Source organism: Taudactylus pleione, unplaced genomic scaffold (assembly GCF_031769625.1).
Source record: "Taudactylus pleione unplaced genomic scaffold, aTauple2 ptg000366l, whole genome shotgun sequence".
NCBI classification, from domain to species: Eukaryota; Metazoa; Chordata; class Amphibia; order Anura; family Myobatrachidae; genus Taudactylus; species Taudactylus pleione.
In genome coordinates this window covers 3,741,223-3,769,110 of record NW_028284767.1, presented here as the reverse complement: position 1 = coordinate 3,769,110, position 27,888 = coordinate 3,741,223, and the positions used below count along the sequence as shown (strand labels likewise).

Here is a 27,888-nt window from a genome sequence, read left to right as displayed (position 1 = left end):
GTTCTGAGGTTGGGGGGCTGGCTTCACACACACACTGTCACATTCTCATCTCAGCCTGGCAGGTTCATGAGCAGATGAGCACTCAATACTTTCAGACTGTGGTAGACAGTCCACAATCTTTGATCCTGGCAAAGCTTAGCATACAGAGATTACAAATAGCAGGGGAGACAGATAGCAGCCACATAGTGCCACTGAGGCTGGACCCCCTTCTGTCCAGGAATGCAACTCCTGTCCCGGCCGCGGACGCAGTGATGGAATCGAGAATCTGCTCATGTGCCGGACTTGTACTGCACATCTGCAGTACGGGTCTGCGATCCTGCACACGGTCCTGCAGCAGACTGTCAGTGATTGACAGTATGCTGCTGTCTCTGGGTGGTGAGGCGTGATGCCTCCTGCTGCATTACCATGTTACAGCTGTCGCAGCTGGTAAAATGTTAGCAGTTGCGATAGCATATCCACCCGCAGCTGAATTACCGCCTCTGTTCTGCAGTAATTTCTGAAACTCAAGTGATTTTGCGAGCTACAATATACTGATATCTGTTCTGTCCTGATATACCCCATTCCAAACAGTATGAGAAGACGCCTGCCTGCACTGAACGGGATGCATGATGCATCACATTCGGGATGCAATTCATCCCGCCATTCTTCTAGGGTCCCCCCTCCTATGTGTGCGCGCCGAAGGCACGTGCGTCACAAAATGGGTGTGGTCACAAGGGGTGTGGCCACTTAAAATGGGGTGTGTCAACATGACACACACCCCTTTCTCATCACTCTGAAAAGTCCTTTCCATTCCATATGCACCTTAACGCAGTGCCCCTTATACAGTCCCCCCTAAGCAGTGGCCCCAGTAGTGTTCACCCAGTAGTGCCCCTTATACAATACCCCCAGTATGCAATGTCCCCAGTACTGGTCCCTCTTATGTAGGCCCCCAGTAGTGGTCCCCCTTATGCAGCCCCACATTAGTACCCCTTATACAGTGCCCCCAGTAGTTGTCCCCCCTTATACAGGCCCCACATTAGTACCCCTTATACAGTGCCCCCAGTAGTTGTCCCCCTTATACAGGCCCCCAGTAGTGCCCCTTATACAGTGCCCCCAGTAGTGGTCACCCTTATGCATGCCCCCAGAAATGATCCCCCTTATGCAGTGCCCAATGCAGTGGTCCCCCCTATGCAGTGCCCCAGTAGTGCCCCTTATACAGTGCCCACAGTAGTGGCCCCCCTTATTCAGGCCCCCAGTAGTGATCCCTCTATCCAGTGCCCCTTATACAGGGCCCCCTGTAGTGGTCCTCCCTATTCAGTGCCCCCAGTAGTGGTCCTCCATATGAAGTGCCCCTTATACAGTGCCCCCAGCAGTAGTCCCCCCATGCAGTGCCCCCAGTAGTGGTACCCCCTATGCAATGCCCTTTAGATAGTTCCACCAGTAGTGGTCCCCCCTATGCAGTGCCCCCAGTAGTGGTTCCCTGATGCAGTGCACCCAGTAGTAGTCCCCCCCAGTAGTAGTCCTCAGTAGAGGTCCCCCCGATGCAGTGCCCCCAATAGTAGTCCCCCCTCCCAGAGTAGTAGTCCCCAGCAGATGTCCCTAGCCGATGCAGTGCCCCCAGTAGTAGTCCCCCCCAGTAGAGGTCCCCCCCCCAATGCAGTGCCTCCAGTAGTGCAGACACACAAGTAAAAAGAAAATCAAAAAAACCCTGCTTACCTGAATCTCGGCTCTGGCTTCTGCTCCTGCCGCAGTCCGCACATCGGTCTTTCTGGGCTGGCGCACTCTGCATTGTGGGAGAGACGTCATGACATCTCTCCCATAACCCACTGCAGGAGCCGGAAGGCGGAGCTCATGAGTGAGCTCCAGCCCGGCTCTTGCAGTGGGTGCAGTAACAGCCAATGAGAGTCTGTCTGACTCTCATTGGCTGCCGAAACACACACATCGCCGCTGCGTCGGTGGTGATGTGTGTGCAAATGCACTAGCTAGCCTGAGCCCGCCTCCCACCCTTTGCCTGGCGCTACTGGGTAAGCGCTCAGGGGGAGGGAAGGGATGCAGCTGTGCAGCACAGGATGGCGCTGGGCGCAGAGAAGCCTAGCGCCGGTCCTGAGTCAATGTGTAGTGCTTACCGCACTCACTGCGGTCGACACTACACTGGCTAACTAGGATGGGCCCTGGCGGCCCTGCCCTAGTTATGCCACTGCATGCTGGTGTTAATTACGCCGGTATTAATGAAGATAAACGCAAAGGACAGCTCTCTCGGTAACAGCTGTCCTTTACGAGTGGGAAGTTTCCAGGTCTATGACGCGCGCCAGGTGCGGTGGTGGGAGGGATCAATTGGGGCATGAACAGAAGCCCATAGGCTGCTATTGGGCAACGCTATCTGAAGATAGTATTACCCACCACATTCAAGCCCCGAAACGTATCGCATTCCAGGGCTTGGTGCATATGAGAAATGTGAACAAACCGCATTTCTCACATTAACGCATCCCGCCCACTGTCAGTTACTCCTAATTTGCATAGTTATCCAGGTTATAGGTGATAAGAATGTAAAAAAATGAAGGCTGCAAGTGTACTTCAGGGTCCAGCCTTCAACCCGAGCTAGTATGTAATAAATTAATTTGTAAGATTGGTAACTACTTTATTAACAAGAAGAGCGAGTATGGCTCTGTGTAGAGGTGGTACTTAGACTAGTGCATGTGCATTACACACATAGGCAAATAATGGCAGTGTGAGGGCCCTACTAGTGGTAATTACAGTGGCGTCACTATTGGTGATGGCATCTAGTGCGTCACTGAGAGACCTCACACGTGTGAAAGGAGGCATGGCCTTGTGCCCCGCAAAGTCCCACCCCTAATGTGTGATGTTTTTGTCAAGCGAGGGGCTTGCCCAGCACTCTGGGAGCTCTCCTCTAGTGACACCACTGGGTATGGTAAGTAGTTTCTGGTAAATCAGGTACTGGAATGGGAGTCCCGGAAAAATGTTACTATGGCTGTAGTATGTTAGGTTGACAGTTATTGTGCCGACATGTATACGGTCAACATGAGAATGTCAACATGCAGCATGTTGACAGAGACCATGTCAATGTTCATCATGTCTACACGGATGGCATGTCGACAAGATAGAGTGTTGACCTAATGTTCCTGGTTACCCAGCAGTCACTTGCCTGGTCCCAGCTGTAGTGGCATATCCTGCATAGTCCTCAGAGTCCTGGCGGTCATGTGACCAGCAGTTCCAGTGCAGAAGTGTGACTCACCACCATTCCGCTAACCCTCTTGGCAGCGCCTAACTCTAACCATCGGCATTCTGGGGATGTCGACATTCTAAGGGTGTCGGTGTGACATCTTTCGACCATGTTGACATTCTAGCACCAATATTGTGGTGTCGACATTATGAATGTTAACACGATAACTGTTGACTATGTGACTGGATCTTTTATAGCATGAATAAAATCCTTCTCACAACAGAAGGGAAATGGGAAGAGAAAAGGGAAAGGAAGCAACTGTTTCTGGTCTGGTGCACTAACTGGCTTACACATATATAAATCTTATCTCCTCAGGAAAATAAATTAAAATATAACTTTTATTAGGTATTAATAAAATATGATGTGTCCAATATAGTCAAATAAAGGTGAAATATAAAATAAAATAAAGTAAGGTAAGAGAAAATAGGATGTATAGAAAATAGGTAATTAAAACACCTCCTGTGTCTGCCGGATATAAATAACCATGATTTTTATACTCTGCATATGGATGGCACAATCGTGATTGGATGCATAGATCTGCGATATATAAAATATCTCTATGAATATAAGTGCACAGGCCCCACCCTATATCTTAAATAGTATTACTCATTTATCCTAAATGAATGGTTATATTGAATTCGGCCAGAGTGTCTTGATATTGTAGAAAAAATTCTCACAAGGTACTTGGTGTCCTGTGTATATTTTTAATTAGATACAATGTTTTATGTAAGTCGACACCAAGTATCTAGTTTGCCGTGTGAGGACTCATAGATACATTAAGATATATAGTTGTTCTGATTCTCATATATCATGACACTATCTGAGCCAGATATAGTGATAAGGGGTAAACACCTGTGAGGGTAACCGCACAGAAATCCCCCACACTTATGCACCCCTCAAAACACTGGATAATGATCTCTTAATGAGGCACATAAATATCTATACATATAAATAGATTGTGGAATAGTATTAGGCAGAGAGTCACAGTCGCTCTTATATCTGCTTTATAAATTCCACCAATATTGAGAATACTCAGAGGGGAGGAAATATGCTGCACGTATGACTGTATGGCCTTGAAAAAGCAGCCTGTGGCGAAACGCGCGTCGGCGTTCCCTGCATGCTGCCGGATACCGCACTATCATATGCGGGATTGTATATCACTTTACCCAATTCTGGGACAGTGATTTAAGCATTATAAAAAAATATATAACTCTGCAATACTGCTATTAGCAACGATGCGGCACATGCATATGAATTAAGCATGCACAGTCATACGTGCAGCATATTTCCTCCCCTCTGAGTATTCTCAATATTGGTGGAATTTATAAAGCAGATATAAGAGCGACTGTGACTCTCTGCCTAATACTATTCCGCAATCTATTTATATGTATAGATATTTATGTGCCTCATTAAGAGATCATTATCCAGTGTTTTGAGGGGTGCATAAGTGTGGGGGATTTCTGTGCGGTTACCCTCACAGGTGTTTACCCCTTATCACTATATCTGGCTCACATAGTGTCATGATATATGAGAATCATAACAACTATATATCTTAATGTATCTATGAGTCCTCACACGGCAAACTAGATACTTGGTGTCGACTTACATAAAACATTGTATCTAATTAAAAATATACACAGGACACCAAGTACCTTGTGAGAATTTTTTCTACAATATCAAGACACTCTGGCCGAATTCAATATAACCATTCATTTAGGATAAATGAGTAATACTATTTAAGATATAGGGTGGGGCCTGTGCACTTATATTCATAGAGATATTTTATATATCGCAGATCTATGCATCCAATCACGATTGTGCCATCCATATGCAGAGTATAAAAATCATGGTTATTTATATCCGGCAGACACAGGAGGTGTTTTAATTACCTATTTTCTATACATCCTACTTTCTCTTACCTTACTTTATTTTATTTTATATTTCGCCTTTATTTGACTATATTGGACACATCATATTTTATTAATACCTAATAAAAGTTATATTTTAATTTATTTTCCTGAGGAGATAAGATTTATATATGTGTAAGCCAGTTAGTGCACCAGACCAGAAACAGTTGCTTCCTTTCCCTTTTCTCTTCCCTTTTCCCTTCTGTTGTGAGAAATATACTATTGAAACAACTAAGTCTGGGGGCACCTCCGGAAACTAGAAACATCTAATAACTATTGGAGTCATACAGGCTTAAAAGCTATATTATATTATATAAGTATTAAGAATATCTACCTCAGGTTTACGATCACTATCACATAATCAGTGCGGGACCACTTTCGATGTAAAAAATGAATAAAATCCTATTTAAATCATTTAGGTTTGACAATGGTTATAGATCATAACCCCTTAAAAATAATGCAATGCTCCCACATACATCTCTGTGTTAATCTTAAGCATAAATGAAAATAAAATTTTACACCACATGTGAAATATAAGCAATGTTTTTAAGATCTCAATCCTTTTTGATCTATGAGATTATGATGCCCAGATGTATGTAAATTCCCAGACTTTGTCAGCATTACTGTCTGACTGTTTGGAAATTTAATACAAATACCAAAATGTAACTGCTGTTGTTTGTGGGTGTGAAATGAAATGACTTCGCTTTATACTCACCAACTGGTGCTAAGCATTTGGATACCCATTACAGCAAATGTTCAATGTAATCCAAATGGGGTGAAACTGAAAGCATGGAAGGTAACGTGTACAGGATGGCTTATGCAGTCATCATGGAATCTGGATGATTATTGACATAAAGGAATGTACAGTATGATTCTGGTAAGTGAGCAAAGTTCTTTCTGGGTCACCAGTGTCTGTTTCGCGCTTTTAAGCAGAAGCGGCTTGGCAGTGGCACGGAGGGCAAAAGGTATTTTCTTCCCAAGTCAGCCCCAAGACCCTCAAGTGCGGCAAGCACATGGCTACCGCTGCGACCAGACCTTGATCAGTGCAAGATTTAATGTTTTTAGGGTGCTTCTACCTACAGTATTCAATATGAACTAGTCACAACTTATCTAGCTGTCGAGACGCAGACAGAAATGCTATAGGGGCATGTAATAGCACACATCACCTTAAATGATGTGACCTAAGCGCTGCCGGTTTCTTATTGACCACATCATTCATGTAACAACAGCAGGAACAGCACAGAAATGCTATAGGGGCATGTAATAGCACACATCACCTTAAATGATGTGACCTAAGCGCTGCCGGTTTCTTATTGACCACATCATTCATGTAACAACAGCAGGAACAGCAGAGTGGTGGCCATTGAATTAAGGGCTCCTATACTCTCAGCACATTTTACTCATTACTGAAATTAAAGTCATTGCGGTCACTGATTTCTTCCAGTTTGTGGAACCAGTTATAAGAACTACCAGTGACACTGACTTGGTGCTTGGATGACACTCTGGAACTCCATGTGAAGTTGATTGTGGCTTCAGATAAGCTTTCCACTTATTCTCATGTTGCAACCATTTTAGATTTAGCTGTTTTTTATCCAATTATGTAGATACATTAGAGATGAGCAGTATGGTTTTGGTTCGGATCGCCCCGCTATGTTTAAGTCTGATAACAAGGCCACACTTCATGTTTCAGGAAATCCCAGCTCTTGCATGTGTGTGCCGCTCGCAGTGGAAGCTGGGGTGCGCGTTGTGCATGTTAGGTGTGAAGTTCACGCGCTAGAGCCGTGACTAGGTCATCAGGCAAATGTGAATGATGCCGTCATTTAATTCAGGCTCCAATTTCATAATAATAGATATGTATAAAGTAACACATATGCATGTACAGATATGTCCTTATACGGTATGTAGTTAGCAAGCCGATGGTCGAAATGCCGACCCCCGGCTTCATATCCCAACAAGGAACTAATGATAGGAGTCGAAATCCCGACGCCTATCATTATCCCTATGTCGGGATCACGACGCCCGGCATACTGTACGAAGGTAAGCCGGGCGGCGGTGCGGACAGCCGCGCGGGGAAGGGGGTTAGGTTACGGGCTCCTGGGGGGGAACTAGGGTTAGGCACCCCCTCGGGAGTGTTAGGGTCAGGCTAGGGGAAGGGAGGGTTAGGGTTAGGCAACCCCAGGGGGAGGTTAGGGTTAGGCACCCACCCGGGATGGTTAGGTTTAGGGTGCGGGGAGGGGGGGTTAGGTTTAGGCACTTACGCAGAGAGGTTAGGCACTGGGGGGGAGGTTAGGGTTAGGCACCCCTAAAGGAGGGCTAGGGTTAGGGGAGGGGAGACGGTTAGGGATAGTAGAAATACTTACTCTGTCGGGATCTTCTAGTGTCGGTCTTCTGGCGTCAGGATTGAATCCATACCGATTCCCCTTATACATCTTTAAAGCAGTCACACTAAAAAGCCCCTCTCAGCCAAGTGCTGTGTGATTCTGCATGCATCTTTTTTTGCAGAAAATGCATCCGATGTGACGAGGACGCACAAGCAGAATGTGCTGATTAATTTGATATGTGACACTTGTATATCTGAGAGCACCTGAGTCTCTGTATCTGTATACGAGGTATTACTATGTAGCGGCTGCAGCTTTATTTATTCCAAATTCCGTTGTGCTTCATATACAGACTCAGGTGCACACAGATATACAAGTGTCATATATCAAATTAATCAGCACAGTCTCCTGGTGCTAGACGATGTCTAGTGTGTACCGACCTCGTAAGCGATGGCACCCGTTGGGGTACCGGAAATCAGCAATTGCATACACACTTGCCAATGCTAGCAGCAATGGCAGGGGCCATGCTGCATTTGGCATTATGGCCCTCGCTAACGATGTCGCCCGTCAGACCTGAATGCAGAATAGGACTCCAGAATAGGACACCAAGCAGAATAGGACACCTTTGCCAAGTCTCTGGATTGAGTTGTAATACAGTAGAAGTGTGGCACAAGCTGTAACAAGTGCATGTAAGCATAATGCTGCAATTCGTATGTCTATGGGGAGGGACCAAGACATTGCAATTCTCATAGAATTGTGTCATATTGGCTCCGCCCCTTCCCCATAGACCTGCAAATCATTGCATAATGTTGTGAGAGGGTGGGGCTTTGATCCTGGTCTGAGTCTCAGCAAAAAAAAAAAAATCACATTCATTCTGTTAGGGGAAGGGAGTGGGGAGTTCTGGTTACTCAGCAATCACTACTGCGTGCGCCACTGGATATGCTTCAGTTTTACAATAAAATATATTGATTTAAAATATTGGTTTAAAAAAAAAAAAAGAAAGCATTCGGCCATTGGCATTCTTATCTCCATACTTTATATAGATGCTGATCAATGCTATAATTTTACCATTATCAACAACTACGTAACTGTACCTCACTGCAAAAGCACATAATGCATGTCACCACTTATAGAGAAATAATAAAAAAGTGGGCAAAACAGTAAGACAGGGGCAGCACAGTGACGCACTTGCTCTCTCACAGAGCTGGGGTCATGAGTTTGATTCCCAACATCTGTGTGGAGTTTGCATGTTATCCAGGTGTTTCCATAGATTCCTCTGGGTGCCCCACTTTCCTCCGAAAATCAAAAAACATACTGGCAGGTTTATTGGCTGCTTATTAAAATTGACCCTAGTGTTTGTGTGTTAGGGAATTTAGACTATAAACCATATCTCCCAGCAACAGAGGTCTCCAAAGCCGATGCCATTTTTAGAATTTCCTATACCCCTGCACTTAGGACAGTCTTCAAAAATTGTTACTGTCCCAAATAAATGGTATCTACTGTATAAGCTACGATGGGACTATGTGAATGCCAAATATTCTCTTTAGAGTGATGCATTATTTAGTTGCACTATATAAACAATAATACTATTTATAATAATGATGCTGTAGAGGCAATAATAATAATAGTCTTATTGTATGAATACACCAAAATAATGCAAAACAAATCTGATCGGCTCCTGCCCTCTTACCTGAGGGGCGCTGGCGCTACTGCTGGACTGGCCGGGTCCCGGCGCCTGCACAATGAATCTGGAAGGCGCCAGGACCGGCACATGCGCATAACACCAGTTTCTGGGGGTTGCATTGGTTGCAGCACCAAGAAGCCTTGTAGGGCTGCGCGAAAGGCAGATCAACGGCCACTGGAAGCCGTTCTCTGCTAATAGCAGCCCGGACTGGCAGTCACAGGTTGAGGATACATCTCCCCCAGGGGCTGCCTGTCTTGTGTGTGACTGGCAGGTGACCTCCAGTCACAGTGAAGCCAGTGCAGTCACAGACTGCCCCTGGCTCCCTGAAGTAGCGGATTTTACTGGAGGGGGTGCAGCCCCTTGGCAAAATACGCAACTGAATCTGATTATTATTATTATTGTTTATTTAGAAAATGCTTACACAATACACTGAGGGAATAATATAAATGCATTACAAATGAAAACATGAAAAAATAAAAATCGATATGAAAAATCTCAGGTAGTAAACTGATTTGCCCATGATATAAATGTTACAGAGAAGTACACTTGTTCCTCTTTGATAGGCAGTGTACCTCTGACTACAGCAGTTTATAACACTTGGACTGAGGAGCTAATTTATTAGTTGCAGATGTACAGTATTCGTTTGCAAGGCAGCTATTCCCACATTAAACCTGAAGCATGAATTACAGTAATAGTGTACTGTATGTTCGGGCATGTTTTTTCTCCAGTACAGCTGAGTTTAGTAGAGTACATCCTAACATGCTGTGTCCATGTAACACTGCTCATTTAGTTAAGCAACTATGTTGTCCTATGGAATACCTCTAATCGTCTCACATCTTGTTTACATAATTGATTATGGTACAGATTACATTTGTTTGTGATATAGAACAGATAAGTTGTCACAAAATCATTATCGGTTTAGTACAGCAATATGTATGTCATGGCAAAATATTGATTATGTGTCAAAACATTGCAAAGAAATCCAGCAATGTTTAATAACGTAATCATGGAATGCAGTCTATAGCTACAGTATATAAAGGTTTTACTCGGTTATGCTTGGATCTCAAATCTGGCATCTTATTGGCTATCCAGTTCTCACGTGTTTTGGAGATAAATCCGAACTTGTGCTAATTTGGCGAACACAACAGATTCAAAATCGAACCGCTCATCTCTAATTTATATAGCGCCACGATATTATTCTGTACATTACAGGGAATATATGATTAACCACATTAGTCCCTGACCCAGTGAATCTTACAGTCTGATGGCCTGTGATATGATAAAGTGAGAAAAGCCCTGGAGCCAGAGAGAAGAATTTTTTTTAGTATGTGTCATCCTATATGTCAATTGTTTTGGCATTGGGAAACCTATTTATCCTGGTTCATGGTTGTAAATGTACTGCTGATATACTGGTTTTATTACAGAGATCAGGACAGAAGAAAACCATTAAAACAAATGCCATATTCTTTGAATTAGCATTTTTCTAATTTTTTTTTTTTTTTAATGTTTTTATTTTGTTAAATTATTATTATTATTATTATTATTATTATTATTATTATTATTATTATTATTATTATTATTTGTAACAAGTTTAAGTTGAAAGCACACATCTAGCCAGACCACTCCTGGCCCAACAATTTTACCTTTCAAGGCCAGTATTGATGGGACATCTGGGCATTGTTCTGCTGGTAAATTGCAGCTAAAAAAGCAGCTACAGTATCAGTATGTTTTCTATTGGCTGTGAAAGGAAACTCAGGCAAATATGGGAAGAACATACAAACTCCATACACTTTGTGTCCAGGTCTGAATCAAAACCATGGCCCCATCCCTGTGAGGCAGCAATGTTATCTCATTCTCATACATCACATGCCACCATTCAATAAGTTGTCTGAATTGTTTAGATTCAAAATCAGGAGTTGAACATACTGTAGCAAATTGTGGATTGCAGAGTGAGGCCCTGTTTTGTCTTCACTGCACTTGCACTAACATGACAGTGAGTGCAGACAGTGGCGGAATTTACTAGTGTAGTGGCACTCTGTGACTCTCGTCTCTTATCAGTTAGCATGTTAAAACTATTAGCATAATACTTTATTACAGGCATTAGAAACATGTAACTCCCCTCAAGATGCTGAACTACTAATTGCTGGAAATATAGGGGTCTATTTACTAAGCAGTGTTAGGAGACAGAGTGAAAAGTGATAAGAAAGTGATAAGGTGCCAGCCAATCAGCTCCCAACTGTCATTTTTCAAACACAGCCTGTGAGATGACAGTTGGGAGCTGATTGGCTGGCACTTTATCACTTTCTTATCACTTTTCACTCTGTCTCCTAACAGTGCTTAGTAACTAGACCCCATTGTGCTGGAGGGACAGTGAACCAAATTATTTTTCAGTGAGTATGGTCTCTAATATTAGAGTCAGGCTTGTTAACACTATGGGCCTGCTGCGTCCACTCTTGCATCTGTGGGCGAAGTTGCGGGAATGATAACATGCAAATGCTTGTTTCAGCTTTCCCCTTGTGTACTAGCATAAGCCTGAATGTGCTAGCACTTGTCCACCCACTTTCAGCGTCTCTGCACGCTGTAACGCTGCCGGTGATTCTCCACACGCCACCATCGGAAACCTGGACCATCGACACTTGCAGCAGTCCTTGGCAGGTGCAGTTTCCCCATCTGAGCATGACCTGTGTGGCTGCAGCTCTGCATCTGAGAACGCAGCTGCTTTCCCTAACATGCCGCGCAACACTCCCATAATGTCCCATGGACATTGTTTGTTTTCATTTCAGGCCACCTCCAAGTCAACACCCAGGTATACCCATCACTTTTCCGCTCGATTTCTGATACCATCTGAGTCAGTCGCACCTTTGTGCCTACACTCAGGATAACATATGGGCCATTTGGGTTTTCAGAATTTGAATATGATAATCACTACGTGACCATTGACAATGCATTCGGTTTGCCCTATGTGAGCGATCGGTAAATCATTGGTTCCTAGAGCTTCCTGTTGGGTCAGATTTATGATAACAAAGTCAGTGCCTCATGAGAGACTGTATGATTATGATTTATGGAACTTGTGCTTAATAGTTATTAGTAGTAAATAATTTATTCTACTACTGTCAGCTCCAACATTCTCTCAATATCTTTTATTTAATGGAAAAACTCCACCAAAACTCAATGCCACTAGTGGGCATAGTGGGAGATTACAGCGCCAGATGAAGCAAAAAACTTTTTGAAAATAGTATTTTTATTAATTTTCACCTCCGTTCATGGTAGAAAATAACTGGATATATACTCATCCAATATAATTGTCTGCTAAATCAATGCAATTATAACAGTGATAAAGTAATAAGTGATACATATGCGCCTAGTAACATTGTGGCTGATCGCGGCACAAACGTGCGCACGCATCGTGCCATGTGATTCCCCACGCCTCCATATGCTACAGTATGCTAGGGCGCACACTGTGATCGCACCATGCATTCTTATGGAGGCACTGGTCCAAACACAGTGCGCCGATCCGCTCGCTCGTGCATGTCTCGCGCCATGTGGCAAGGTTGTCGCTGGGCATATCTGTACCTTTGAAAAATGCACTCACCAATTAGTGTGCATGTCAGCTCAATCAATAGAGATATATCTTATATATTTAAGATTAATATAAGATATTAAAGATTAAAAACAATGAAATTGATAGAGAGTGCCGATAGTGCTTACAATGATAAATTAAATTAATATGCAAAACACCTTCTATAAAGAAAATAATAAAAAATAATAATCAGGTTATGTAAAAAATAAAAAAAAAGTGCTTAAAGTGACACCCGGTAAAGTGCTTATATCATAAGTGTTTTAAAATAGAAGAAGGGAGCAATTTCCCCATATACCTACACAAAATATATTAGCACACTAAAAACACTATGAGTGTATGGGCTAAATGATAAATGTATTATATTAATTTTAGACACACATCAGCACCCATGTGGTGATTAACAAGTGATCACCAGAGCATAAAAGACAAAAACTTTTTCTTCATAAAAACACTTTAAAAAAAGAGAGACCCAACGCGTTTCGTCTGGATTCTAGACTTCTTCTATTTTGAAACACTTATGATATAAGCACTTTACTGGTTGTAACTTTAAGCACTTTGCACTTTTTTATCTTTATAGTAGATGTTTTACAAATTTATTTGATTTACCCTTTTAAGCACAATCGGCACTCTCTATCAATTTGATTGTTTTTAATACCACTAGTGTTTCAATTTACCAGTTAATAATACAGATTAGATGTGATATTAGTTCTGGCTTTGAAATGCTTTAAGTAGAGATAGAAAAAAAATAAAATAATAATAATAAAAAAAATAAAAAAAATATATATATATATATATATATATATATGGCCTCTATTCACCACCACAACGGCTTTGAAATGAAACAAACAAGATGTGCTTTAACTGCAGACTTTCAGATTTAATTTGAGGGTAACTACATCCATATAAGGTGAACGGTGTAGGAATTACAACGGTTTCTATATGTGCCTCCCACTTTTTAAAGGGCCAAAAGTAATGGGACAAACTAAACAATCCTAAATCTAACTTTCACTTTTTAATACTTTGTTGCAAATCCTTTGCAGGCAATTACAGCCTGAAGTCTGGAACGCATAGACATCACCAGATGCTGGGTTTCATCCCTGGTGATGCTCTGCCAGGTGTCTACCGCAAATGTCTTCAGTTCCTGCTTGTTCTTGGGGCATTTTCCCTTCAGTTTTGTCTTCACCAAGTGAAATGCATGCTCAATCGGATTCAGGTCAGGGGATTGACTTGGCCATTGCATAACATTCCACTTTTTAGCCTTAAAAAACTCTTTGGTTGCTTTGCAGTATGCTTCGGGTCATTGTCCATGTGTACTGTGAAGCATCGTCCAATGAGTTCTGAAGCATTTGACTGAATATGAGCATATAATATTGCCCGAAACACTACAGAATTAAATCTGCTGCTTTTGTCAGCAGTCACATCATCAATAAATACAAGGGAACCAGTTCCATTGGCAGCCATACATGCCCACGCCATGACACTACCACCACCATGCTTCACTGATGAAGTGGTATGTTTTGGATCATGAGCAGTTCCTTTCCTTCTCCATACTCTTCTCTTCCCATCACTCTGGTACAAGTTGATCTTTGTCTCATCTGTTCATAGGATGTTGTTCCAGAACTGTAATGGCTTTTTTAGATGTTGTTTGGCAAACTCTAATCTGGTCTTTCTGTTTTTGAGGCTCACCAATGGTTTACATCTTGTGGTGAACCTTCTATATTCACTCTTGTGAAGTCTTCTCTTGATTGTTGACTTTGACACATATACACCTACCTCCTGGAGAGTGTTCTTGATTTGGCCAACTGTTGTGAAGGGGTTTTCCTTCACCAGGGAAATAATTCTTCTGTCATCCACCACAGTTGTTTTCCGTGGTCTTCCGGGTCTTTTGGTGTTGCTGAGCTCTCCGGTGCATTCTTTATTTTTAAGAATGTTCCAAACAGTTGATTTGGCCACACCTAATGTTTTTGCTATCTCTCTGATGGGTTTGTTTTGATTTTTCAGCCCAATGATGGCTTGCTTCACTGATAGTGACAGCTCTTTGGATCTCATATTGAGAGTCGACAGCAACTGATTCCAAATGCAAATGTCACACCTAGAATCAACTCCAGACCTTTTACCTGCTTAATTGATAATGAAATAATGAGGGAATAACCCACACCTGTCCATGAAATAGCTTTTGAGTTGATAGTTCCATTACTTTTGGCCCCTTAGAAAGTGGGAGGCACATATAGAAACCGTTGTAATTCCTACACCGTTCACATGATTTGGATTTAATTACCCTCAAATTAAATCTGAAAGTCTGCAGTTAAGCACATCTTGTTTGTTTCATTTCAAAGCCATTGTGGTGGTGAATAGAGGCCAAAATATGAATATTCTGTCAATGTCCCAATATTTATGCACCTGACTGTATATATATATATGTGTGTGTGTCTGGAACCTGCATTTTGCAATGTCTTGCACATGCATCATTCACATTTTATTGCACATATGTAAAAGTGCCAGGTGCAATATACTTTTTGGGCCCTTTCTTTAATAAAAAATCAAAAGTAAATGGATATTTCTGCAGGACTAAGACACTTCCTTTAGTATCTGAACCATTCATTTAAAACCTAGTAACACTGAATACCATAGATCCCATATATCTCAATGGGGACTGCAGTTTGCACCAATTTAGCATCTCTGAAAAGCTTAGTTCTTCACAGCTCCTCTGCTAGAGAAAGCCATCTTCAGATTGCGTAGCTCATATGCTATAGCAGCTAACACTATTGACAAAGAGAGATCTTCAGATCCTTCCCCCGTAGCCTGGACAGTGCACATACACCCCCCAATGCATGTGCAGTACAAACGCCTCCTTTGAAGCTATTAATGGGGCAAAATCATAGCTTGGGCAGCCTCCTATGGAGTGCATTGTCCCATCCTAAATGTTTTGGTATATTAATCTGTTGTTGCCATAATTACGCAATTCACTGCATTTTACAGAAGGGTTGGACCATAATGACGTGATACAATGTTAAGCCCGTCATCAACCCCCCAGACCACTCAATGGGTGGTATGCAGGATACTGACCCACTCTTTCAAGGGGCCAGGAGAGCCCACCAAGATTCGACTGACTGACATACATTCTGCGAGAGTAGGCTAGTATGAAACAGTCAATTTAATATATGGAGATTAACTTTAAACAGTATTGAATAGGCCCTTTAGATAGCTTCTAATAATGACCAATGTGAGATTTAATCTATTGATGTTTCTTAATTCACAAATAGTTCAAATAAAATGATAATTGCAGTACATTTCCAACGCTCCATGTCTGCTAGCAGTCACATCTCTCACCTTCCTCACAACCTCACTGTCCCTGGTTGTCTGGTGATGTCATCTCTGAAAGGACAAGTGCAACTTGGGCCTGTCAATCAAGCTCTGGCACCTGTGCCATTAGATCTGTATAAATCCTGACTTGGCTGCAACCAAACACTGCAATATTACCTCACTGTAGTTTTTTTTTAAGTAGCCCATTTATTCCTCTCTGCAGTGCTCGGATTAGTCAGGATTCCCCTTACATACCAGGACAGATTTAATGTTGATAATATAAAAAATACCTCAGTCAAGTGTTAGGCCAATGGAATGAGCAAGAGAGTAGTTAGATTTTGTTTGTTAAAGAAGCAGGAGTAAGCTATGAAATAATAAAGAAGCAATTTTCTTTTTACCTCACACTAATCCCGGCGGCCATTTTATAAGTTAGTCTGCTGTCAGTGTTTGCTGAGTAAGAAGTCGCGTTTTCTGCAGTTCTGCGTACTGTCATTTCTTGGTAATCTAGCATAATTTACAGTTTATGTAATTTTATAGACATATATACAGCAAGATAAGCATGCACTAGTTGCACACTAACATTAAAAATCCACAGAAATTAATTATATATATATATATATAAAACTCCAATGGCGGCACTCAGCGGTCTATATTTAAGTAATAAATGAAAAGCACACAAGTGCTGTTAGCAATGTTTCGGGCTTTAATCGCCTGTCGTCAGGCTACAAAATACAAAAGTGAATAACAAACATAACATACCTTAAATACCTGTCGGTTCCCCTCTCCATATGTCCGGTCATGCTGGCCTCCGCGTGCAGAATACACAAGACTTCCCGGGGCAGATGGCGTGTGACCCTGGAACCGGCTGATGCGAACGGTGGCCATAGCAACCCGGCGTCTGTGGGGGAAACGTAAACAAAACCAAAATTAGGCACCAAATTAGTGGAAATAAATAAATAAACAGTGCATGATACACTAAAGGAACCACACACAACAAACATAAATAAATAGACATATAATAAATTGCAATTCATATGTAAAAAACAAAAAAACGTAAATAAAAAATTTAAATGAAAAACAGAAAACTTAATGAATTATTAAATCTACAAAAAATATCATATAATATTCGAATAGGAATGAACATGAATAGAAAAAGGACTATAAGGAATACAAAGTATCAAAGGAACACATTTAAATTCAATTGATCATTTAGACCCTTTGGCTTAACAATGTCCAGAGTATGGCCCTCATTCAGAGGCGGTCGGGGGATGCAAGCGGTCGCTCAGAAACTGGGCGGCCACTTGCATCCTGACCGGCCGCCTCTGTTTCGGTCGTTAGGCTGTGGGTTTACACCCACAGCTCTAACGACCGCTAGGGTGATGGTCGCGATGGTCACAGACCATCGCGACCATCGGGGCTTACAACGAGACCCTAGGGTAGGGTCTCACTTGTCGTAAGCCCCGGAGAGCTTCTGGCTCTGTCAGAGCCGGAAGCTCTCCACTGACATCACTAGTGATGTCAGTGGGGCCTCCTCCAAACGGCAGGCGTTCCCATGGGAACGCCTCCATTTGGGCTGCCACCCCCCGGCCCGCCTTCCAAATGGGGCGAGCTGTCAATAAACATCGACAGCTCGCCCCCTTTGGAAAGAGACCCGCTACGACCGGCGCTGTCAGTCGTAGTGGGTCTCACGCATGCGCACGAAGGAGCCGGCTCCCTCGTGCGCATGCACACTGGACAAACATCAAGGCGGCCATGCGGTCGTAGACCGTACGGCTGCCTCTGAATGAAGCCCAATGTATCCACTTAGGACCTCATTCAGGGCGGTCACAAGAAGCGACCGCTCGTTCTGAATGAGGGCGGCCGCTTGTATTTTTTAGTGCGGCCTCCTGGTTGCTAGCTAAGCTGTGGGTTACCACCCACAGCTTAGCGACCGACCAGGTTATTGGTCGCGATGGTCAAGACCATCACGACCATCGGGGCTTGCGACGAGACCCTAAGGTTGGGTCTCGGCAACCGCAAGCCCCAGGGAGCTTCCTGCTCTGATCAAGCAGGAAGCTCCCCACTGATATCACTGCTGATGTCAGTGCGGCCGCCCACAAAACGGCAGGCGTTCCGTCAGGAACGCCTCCTTTTGTGTAGCCACCCCCCTGCCACGCCTACAAAACGGGGCGAGCTGTCGATCAACATCGACAGCCGGCCCTTTTGTAGTGAGCTCCAGAGCGAGTGCGCAGGGCCTTAACATCGACTCGGATGCGAGCGCTCAGTGCTTGCGACCGGGTCTGAATGAGACCCTTAGTCTCTAACTGTAAAAGCCTTCTATTGCGATCCCCTCGTCTACCATCATCGGGTATTTGATCAAGTACCATATGTCTAAAACTTGCTAGATTATGTTTATATTTCGCAAAGTGTCTTGCTAGAGGTTGGTCAGACCCCCTGTCATTAATAGCTGCTCTAATGGCCGATCTGTGAAAAGCCATACGCTCTTTAAACGAGCGCATAGTCTTCCCAATGTAACAAAATCCGCAAGGACATTTGGCAAGATAACTACATACGTGCTAGTGGAAGTTAGTCTATGTAGAATTTAATATTTTCGGCCTTAGGCCCTCATTCAGAGCCGCTCGTTAACAGCAGTACACTCGTTGCGTTCCGATGTTGACTAACCGCGCATGCGTCGGTGTAACACTGCGCATGTGCGTACTGCAGATTGCGAGTTTTTTTGGACTCGTTCCTAAAATAGCGTACAGGAAGTGACATGTCAAATGTGATTGACAGAACAGGGCGTTTTAGGGTGTTGACGAGGGTGGAGATGGAAAAACGCAGGCGTGGCGAGGCGTTTTTGGGGCGTACATACATTAGCAGATGCGAGCGTAAAATGTGTACGGACCGACTCCTACGTCACTGGATGATCCTCTTTCCCTTCCAAATGCTCGCACAGCTTAGGGTCTGGATTACTCGACCACATTGGCGATGGCCTTCTCCTCCGTCCCGGGACTCCACGATGTTGTTGCGATTAATCGCGGGAGGGCAGAAAAGCAATTAGTGTTGGATTGAGAACCGGCTTGGTATGTGTTTTGAAATCAGTTTTTTGGGATAGCACAAAACCGTACGCAGGTGGAACTCAGAGCTGCTAATGTCAGGATGACACAATCAATTTGCGTACATTTGTGGGGGTTTATTTGGGCAGCAATTTGGTGGTTAGGGCCTATTGTAACAATAATGTCATCATGTTTTCAGTTTCGCACCATTTTATTTGTGCCTCTTGAATTTGCCTAATTATATGAATTTTTAAACGTTCTTTAAAGAGCCCTTTTTTTTTTTTTTTTTTTTTTTTTTGGGCGAGTTTTTGCCTTTTGGCCCAGGATTAAATGTAACCCATTTGTACAATAATTTCACAATCCAATGTCATTTTTTAATTTCCAATTTATTGCTCAAACAAAAAAACTTAATTTTAAAATTTTGGGGACATCTTTTTTGCCCAAAGATATGTTCCAAACTCAAACAAATTGGCCCAACATAACTGTTGACATAAACATACAACAAAAAAATAAAAACATTTCACAGAAAGGAGAGGGAAGTTTGGCCCAGAAAGGAATATGAGCCAAGCACAGAAGGATTGTGGGAAAAGTCACCATTGCTGTCACCGTTTTTTGACCCGTTTGGATGGGGGAGGGAGGGCGCCAGACCGGGTCCGGGATGTCATCGGGCTGGCCTGTCCAGAGGCAGATGTTGTGGCCTCTGGACTAGGCACAGGGCTAGGCACATTTGGAGGATTGGCTGATGTTGTGCCAGAGGTGGAGGATCCTGATGTTCCGGCAGGAAGGGAGGTCGGCTCCACCATGTGCTGGCGAACGAGCTGCTCCAGGGCATTGGCGATTCGGATGTTGGCCCTGGTATTTTCCGCCAGGGCCTGACCAATGGTCACGTTGGCTGCAGCATTTTGCTCCAGGGCCTCAGCCACCCGTAGCAGACTGGCGTCCATCCTCTGCAGAATCTCCGTATGGGAATCCGATTTGAAATTGAGTTCTGTGAGGAGGGCCACTGCCTGCGAGGGGGATTGCCCTGGACTGGCTTCTGCAGGGTCCTCAGCCGGATGTACTGGTTCCTCCCCTGCAGAGCCAGCAGAAATTCGGCGGCCAAGGCTCCCCTCTGGAGCAGACTCATCCGCCTGTGTCTCTGTTAGGAAAAAAGAGAAAAGCCTCACATTACAATCTACATATTGGCACAATAACATTTCAGAGTTGATGACATCCAAAGATTTACCTGGGACAACATGAGGAGCCGCAAAGTCTGGCATGTCGGTATCCATGTTGGACACGCCAAACACCTCCACAGGCTGCACACACCCCTGTGCCAGCTCTTCTAAATCCGTCAACTCCAATGACACAGGGGTGGGACCCCCACCTGTCCCCCTTGCATGCCTAGCCCTGTCCACGAGTTTTTGCTTTAGGCGATATTTGAAGTCGGCCCATCTGTGGGGAAAAATGGAAGCCATTATCCTTTGGTTTAAAATGGGGTTTGTTTTTAGGGGGGGCAAGGGTTTACTTACCGCCGTTTGACATCCCGGGCTAGACGGACATAATCACCCACCCTATTGACAGCAACGGCTACCTCTTCCCACATTCTCCACTTCTGGCTTAGACTCATATTCCTGTCTGCCTGTGGCAGGATGTCCACACACTTCTGGATCAAAACCTACATCTCCTTTCTTGTGAAATGTGGCTGCCTTTTTTTTTTGGCCGCTTTGGCCGGAATACTGGGCCCAGCAGCCTCTTCCATGTCATCCTCCTCACCTATTTGTGTAAATTTACAGAATTCACAAAATCACAACTTGCCTAATCTTATGTTTCAAATTAATCATTGATACAAAATGCATAAAAGACTTACCGCCTGACTCTTGGGCATTTTTCCCTGGTCTGTCGCCATGTCTGAGGTCCAAACAAGAAATACACCAGAATATGAATGTGTTTTTTCGTGACCTATTTATACATGCGTCCTTATTTTGCGGCCGCATCATTGATTGTGCGGCCCTATGATCCCTCCTTAATTTGTGCGGGAAACGAAACACTATTTATGGCTTGGTGTGTCTCAAGTCGAGGTGGCGTTTTTGGATTGTTGGAGGTTATCTTGGCTGGAGTTTATTGATTGCGTAGAAAGGAGTTGGCGGTTGGAGATTCGTTTGTTGGTTAGATTTGCGTTTTTATTTTCCGTTATCTTTGTTGGTTTATATTTTTGGGACCTCGTTTCTTGATTTGGTAAGTTTTGTGAAGTCTAACTTTTGTTCAATTGTTGTTTCATTGTGTTTTTTATTTTTTGTAATTTTGGGATCCATAATTTCTTCTATTTTAGATTTTGATTATTTTCGACCCAAAAGACCTTTTGATTTTGACTCTTATATATTTGCTCTTGGTAAGTCCATTTTTTATCTTGTATTTGCTAACTAATTAGTGCATTTTTAGTAGTTACTCTTGTGACTTGTAATAGCGAACTAATTAGCGCTTTTTTAGTAGTTACTCTTGTGACTTGTATTAGCGAACTAATTAGCGCATTTTTAGTAGTTACTCTTGTGACTTGTATTAGCGAACTAATTAGCGCTTTTTTAGTAGTTACTCTTGTGACTTGTATTAGCGAACTAATTAGCGCTTTTTTAGTAGTTACTCTTGTGACTTGTATTAGCGAACTAATTAGCGCTTTTTTAGTAGTTACTCTTGTGACTTGTATTAGCGAACTAATTAGCGCATTTTTAGTAGTTACTCTTGTGACTTGTATTAGCGAACTAATTAACGCTTTTTTAGTAGTTACTCTTGTGACTTGTATTAGCGAACTAATTTGCGCATTTTTAACTGCTTAATAATCATTCTAACTTTTTGGTGGTTTCTCTTTCGCTTTTTGTGCCAACATTTCGACCCATTTTGATGTACTGTGTTAAATGTCGCTTTGCTGTTTTGCTAAATGGGTGTTTGGCATATTTTAACTTTGGTCTAGCACAAAATTTATAAACAAAAATGCACAGAGTGAAATGTGTCAAATAATTTTGGTGTTTATTTTCAGTTTGGACGTATCATGACAATACCCCGGCATGTAAGCAGCAATGGATGGTATCATCAAGCTAAGTTGTTTTAATATAGTTTTGGGGTGGGTCAAAAGCCTTACTTTGAAATCTTTGAATTTCAGGTTGATCTGGGGCGGATTGTTCTGGCCATGCTCCCGGAAGCCGACCAACCTCAATCTCGTCCCAGGCGTAGGCATCGTAGGCATGCAAGGCCCCAGATATTTCGAACATGTGTCACCCTTTTTGGAATGCCCGATGATGAGGTTTTAAGACGCTACCGTCTACCTCCCAAAATCATCATAGAAACTCTCTCATTAATAGAAAGTGATCTTGAGCGGCAAATTGACAGTCCAACAGCAATACCACCACTTACGCAATTTATGGCAGTGTTACATTTCTGTGCCTCAGGATCGTTTCAAACAATGGTGGGAATAGTGGCGGGCATCTCCCAATCCTCCTTTTCCCGGATCCTGAGGGCAGTGATGGAGGCACTTTTCAAGCACCTCCATCATTTTATTCAAATGCCTTTGGATATGGGTGCCCTTAGTGTGGCCAAGGCCAATTTTTACCAAATAGCTGGCTTCCCACACATCATAGGGGTTGTGGATGGTACTCACATACCACTTCAGCCTCCAGCACGGCTGGAGGCCATATTTCGAAACAGGAAACACTATCACTCCCTGAATGTAATGGTGGTATGTGATGCCTCCCTCCAGATCCTATCCCTGAATGCTAAATTACCCGGAAGTGCACATGACTCCTTCGTCATCCGGCAATCAGGGATATGGCACAAATTAACCAACCTACAAGCTGGTGATGCGTGGCTTCTGGGTAAGTGGAGACCTTTAGTACATAACAATGTTAAGCTTGATACACAGTGTTCCTGATGTTGTCAATTCTTTTCCATAGGAGACAGTGGATATCCTTGCATGTCCTGGCTGCTCACTCCTTATTTGGCTCCCACACCAGGCCCACAAAGTGCGTTTAATTCCGCACTTACAGCCACCAGGCAAGTGGTGGAGTGCTGTATCGGCCTTTTAAAAGGCCGATTCCGATGCCTCCACCGCTCTGGTGGCGAGCTCATGTATTTGCCGGATATGGTGTCGAAAATTGTGGTCCTGTGTGGGATATTTCACAACATCGCCATAAGGAGTGGTGTCCCAATGCAGCCAGAGGATGCCTTACCTGAGGATGGCCCCCCCGAGGTTGGTCGGAGGTCAGTATGTGGGGGGGCCAGATTTTTTAGGTAAGTTTTAACAAAACAGTGTTTATACCTAATGTGTTTGTGTTTGTTTGCGAACATCTAATTTTGTTTTGTTTTTTTCACCATCTTCGGTTTGTTCACATAATCTTTGGCACTACAACGCTCACTACTTCATGCTACCCTTACCAAACATGGATCTGGTCATTTTGGGAATATATTCTGGAACCCATATCGCAACGCCATGTTTGTGGAATCATTTTGGCATGGTCCTTCCTCAACCAGTTCTTGATTTGATTTTTTTTTTTTTTTTATTGGTATGTGTTGTATTTGAGATTATCACTGTGTGTTTTTTTTGTGAGTGACCACTTTGATTTCTCAGTTATGTTGTGAATAAATGTTTGGAGAGTTAAATGTTCTTCCTTTTTTTGGACGTTACCAGCAAGTTTAACCAGGTTAACACACCTTACATTTGACTAAGGGGTAATCCAGTACTGACGCCAGTTGAGCAAAAATGAAATATGTTTTCAGGTTCCCAACCCACACCAAAAGGAAGCCTGTCCAATCATTTGGCTTTGTAAGATTCGCCTAAGCAGCTTGCCCACCAACTAGGAACCTGTAAAATGTAGAAATATCTAATTGACAGTACACACAAAAAGGGAAATGACATTGTTACTGTTATGTGTTTCTTGAGGGTGTTTTACATACAAATACAAAACCCAATCTAATTTAAAAAAAATGCAAAACCTTGCAGGAACAGTCTACTTATGTCAGGGTTAACTATCTTTGGTTTTGAAAAAACGAATGAGGCAGAACGTATATTAGAAATAAACAATTTATTTTGAAAAAGATAAAAAAAAAAAAAAACTACTGCCGAAGGATGCCAGACAGCCGGTCAAGGGCCACAAGCACCCCAATTACATTTTGGCGCATGTGTGCCACACATTCTTCGACCTCTTGCCGACGCCTCTGTTCCTCTGTGGGTGAGAAAAGTGTGTGGATTAATAAAACAATAGGGAATCCACATTAAAAAAACAAAAACACAACGAAATCACTCCAAAACCAAAAATAAAAAAAGGGGTGCTGCAAAAATTACAAGGCCTATGTAGAAATACCCACAGGTGTGATATGTGTATGTTGAAATCAGCAGGAAGAGGTAAAGGCAAACTGCTAAATCACCAAAAAACAACCCAAAAATCACGGATAAAGGAACGACACATGATTACATACAGTTTGTGGTTAAAAAAAACGCGAAAGAAAAACATACCGGTAGCCAAAACGGCAGATCCGGAAGTCCCTCCATCTTCATCCTCGGAGGAGCCTTCATTCCCCAAAGAACAGGGCGGGGTTATCACGGACTCCGGGGAGGGGGTAATTGGAAGAGGGGTGGTTGGAGGAGAGGGGGAAGGGGGACGGAGGGGAAGGAGGCCCGACAGTTCCGGGAGAGGGTCTTGGAAGGCTTGGGAGGAGGGGGGAATAGGGGAATTATTTGGGGTGGAGTGTTGGCTGGGGGTTGGTGAGAGTGGGCGGGAACGCCGTCTGGCCGGCCGGTGACGGCGTAGTCTTGGCTGTCCCCCTAAAAGATGTCAAACAAATTGGGGTTAGTTTCTGGCCAAATCCTGGCCAAATAACATTTTAAAATCACCCACCACCAACAAAAAACATGCAAATATGAGTAGAATGAATATATCAGAAATAGAGGGAAAACATGGCCATGCAGATATGAGGAGAATGAATAAATAGGACAGACATGAAAACATGCACACGCAGATATGAGGAGAATGAAAAAATAGGACTGACATGAAAACATGCACACGCAGTTTGCCCCACAAAGACAAACATGAAAATCACAATACATAACACTTACTTTCCACTATCTGCATGCGAAAGCATGCCAGCAAGCGGGGCGTTCGCCGTTGCAGGTCAGACCACCTGCGCTCCAGCTGGCCGATGTTGCGGCGTGAACCGAAGGAGCGCAGGCGGGCCCGTGCCTCCGCATACGCGGAACGCTTCTGCCGGTTGGTGATGGGTGGAGGCTGGCTGGTGATACGCCGATCCATCACCTCCGTTAGCACCAGCAGCTCGCGCCTGGTGAATGCGGAGGCTCTCATGATGGCAATGGTGTTTTTCTTAAAAATCATTTTTGATAAAGTGTGCAAAAAATTTCTGATTGGCTAATGTATCTTGGAAATTAACAGGAGCAATTTTATTGGTTAGTGTATGAGTCATGTGTTCGACAGGGCCAGAAATCTCTGGAGAGTTATGATAGGCTTGATGCAGTGACATGCGTAAGCAAATTTAAATAAAGAAATGAACCCCGGGAAATATGCGGGGATCCACAGCAATAGAACAATTGTTTCATTGTGGCTAACATGTTTTTTGAGCAATAAAAGCGAATGTTTAAGCCGTACGTATTCTGCGGGTAAACACAAACACGGACAAGAGTAAAGTTTCTTGCATTGTGTTGAAAAAAAAAAAACAATTAAGCTAATTGATACATTGATTGGCATGATACGATTGATGGAGGTAGGCAGAATAAAGGAGCAGGTAATCGACATCTGACATGGCCACTTCCGGTTTATACTTGTGCGTGCGTTCCCTTCAAGCCATTTCGGGGATGTACGCTCGCTATTTCGCACGCTCGTTAGTTAGAGGAGGGGTCGTCTGAGTTTGGGGAGGATTTTTAGATGCGAACGAAAATACGAGCGAGCCCTTGAATTTAAATATTTTTGTACGTACGCCTAACGTACGTGCGCCCGCTTGCGAGTGGGTCTGAATCAGGCCCTGAATGCGGATGATAGAAAAATTTGCCCGTAATCATATGCCTACATGTAGTACAACCTGTACATTTGAAGCAACCTTGATTTTGTTTATGTTTATTCTCTTGGAAATGAATTGCTTCAGTTACATCAGAGTGGACCAACCAGTCCCTGATGTTTTTGCCTCTACGAAAGCAAGATCTAATATTGCTCCTCTTTAAATTTGATAAATCAGCATCATTCTTAATGACCAGCCAGAAGGATCTACTGAACTCACGAATCTCCTTGTCCGCTGTATTGTACGTGTGTACCCAATTAATGGTATCCTGGGGTACCTTGGGCAATGTACTAGTTAATGCTGTAGGCACATTATATGCAATAGGCAAGGTTGGTGTTTTTATTTTTGCATACACCACAGTGGACATAATGTCAGGTTCCCTACCTCCTGTGTTGGGATGTGAAGTAGAGAGGAAGCTGATCTGGGGTGGCTACTCCTGCTCAAAATACTAAAACTTTATTTTCTTCTTTGAATTATTGTTAGATGAACTGTGAAGAATGTACCTGACCATCATTAGTGGGGAGGATTCCCTGCTTATCTGTAGCAATGGAGGTTGGGACAATGAAAAGCTCAGGTGGTGGCAGAGGGATTGGGTGCAGTATGTGGTTGCACATAATCCATAATGATAATTTTTCATTACAGCAAAATAATGATAATGTGAGCCTAGGTCTGTGAATTTCCCTTGTTACATCATATTTCTTTATTTTATTCCTATGGATATCTTCCAGGAATAAATATAAAAAAAGTTTTGAATATTTTTAATTGCTGAGCAAAAGCAGTAGCTCTAGGCCGACAGTGTGAATGTGATTTATGCGTTTGGTTTCACATTTATTAGCAACATATTACTTCTTTTACTGGCATTGTCCACAGCAACATTTATATAATAATAAACAAGCTCTGCTCAAACTCTGTGCGGCTGATTCAGAGTTGTTGGCAAACAGGTGTAAATAACAGAAAAATAAAATTTCTGCCCATACAGATGTGAACTCATGCACCTAGCATCTATACACCATTTGACACGAAACACCCGGCGTGACTGTGATCTCCATATTTCCTATTCCAAGATGGCCACTGAGGTCACTACTGAGCAAGTACAGGAGCCTTCTTATCTTTACTGTGTAAGTGACATGGTGGGAAACAGTAATCTCCTGCTTATCTCCTATAGAGAATCTGGTTAACGCTGGTTAACGCATTTAACGCTGTTCCAGCAACTTGCACCACTATCCGCAAGCAGCATACCCTCATCGATTGGTGAGCTGTATGAAACCCCGCCCCACTCCATCACCAGTGTACATGTAACAGTGAGTCCGGCCAGTGACGTGCGGTGAGGGAAACACTGACTAATATCAGAGCCAGATTTACAGATACATTTATGAACCTGAAGGTTCATGTGGGTATTATACAAAGGTGCAGCAGTATAGAGTGCTGGAAATTTGGTGTGTTTTGATCATGGATGTGCGGAAAAGGTAGACGGGGGAGGCAGTGCCTCACCTGCCATACACTTTTTACTCCATAGTTTTTACTATAAAAATTATTAGAATAATACAAAGATATTTATAATATTTTCTTTAAACATTATTTATATTTATTTATAATTTTATAGTAAAAACTGTGTACCTAAGTATGACAGGAAAGGCTTTGCCTCACCTGACTGCACATCACTGAGTACGGCTGTATGTGATATCTATCTATAAACTAACACTACTGGTTAAGTAAATGTTCATAGTTTGAGTCATCCACTGGTGTGTGTCTACATAATGCTGCAGTATCAACATCTATATGCACATAATTTCCATCAGGTTATGGGCC

General features: G+C 43.0%; 1 protein-coding gene across 3 annotated transcripts in view; it reads left to right on the top strand.

Annotated features, from left to right (window-relative positions):
- LOC148508428 (myocardin-like) overlaps window positions 1-27,888 on the top strand; it is a 98,455-nt gene that overhangs the window by 38,384 nt on the left and 32,183 nt on the right. Inside the window, exon 1 of one of the 3 annotated variants that reach the window (XM_088444544.1) lies at window positions 27,172-27,197. The exons of the other annotated variants lie outside the window; for them this stretch is intronic. The gene's annotated coding sequence lies outside the window, so the exon portion shown is untranslated. Of the gene's footprint in view, window positions 1-27,171; window positions 27,198-27,888 lie in introns of those variants that run through there. 3 annotated transcript variants of the gene reach the window in all.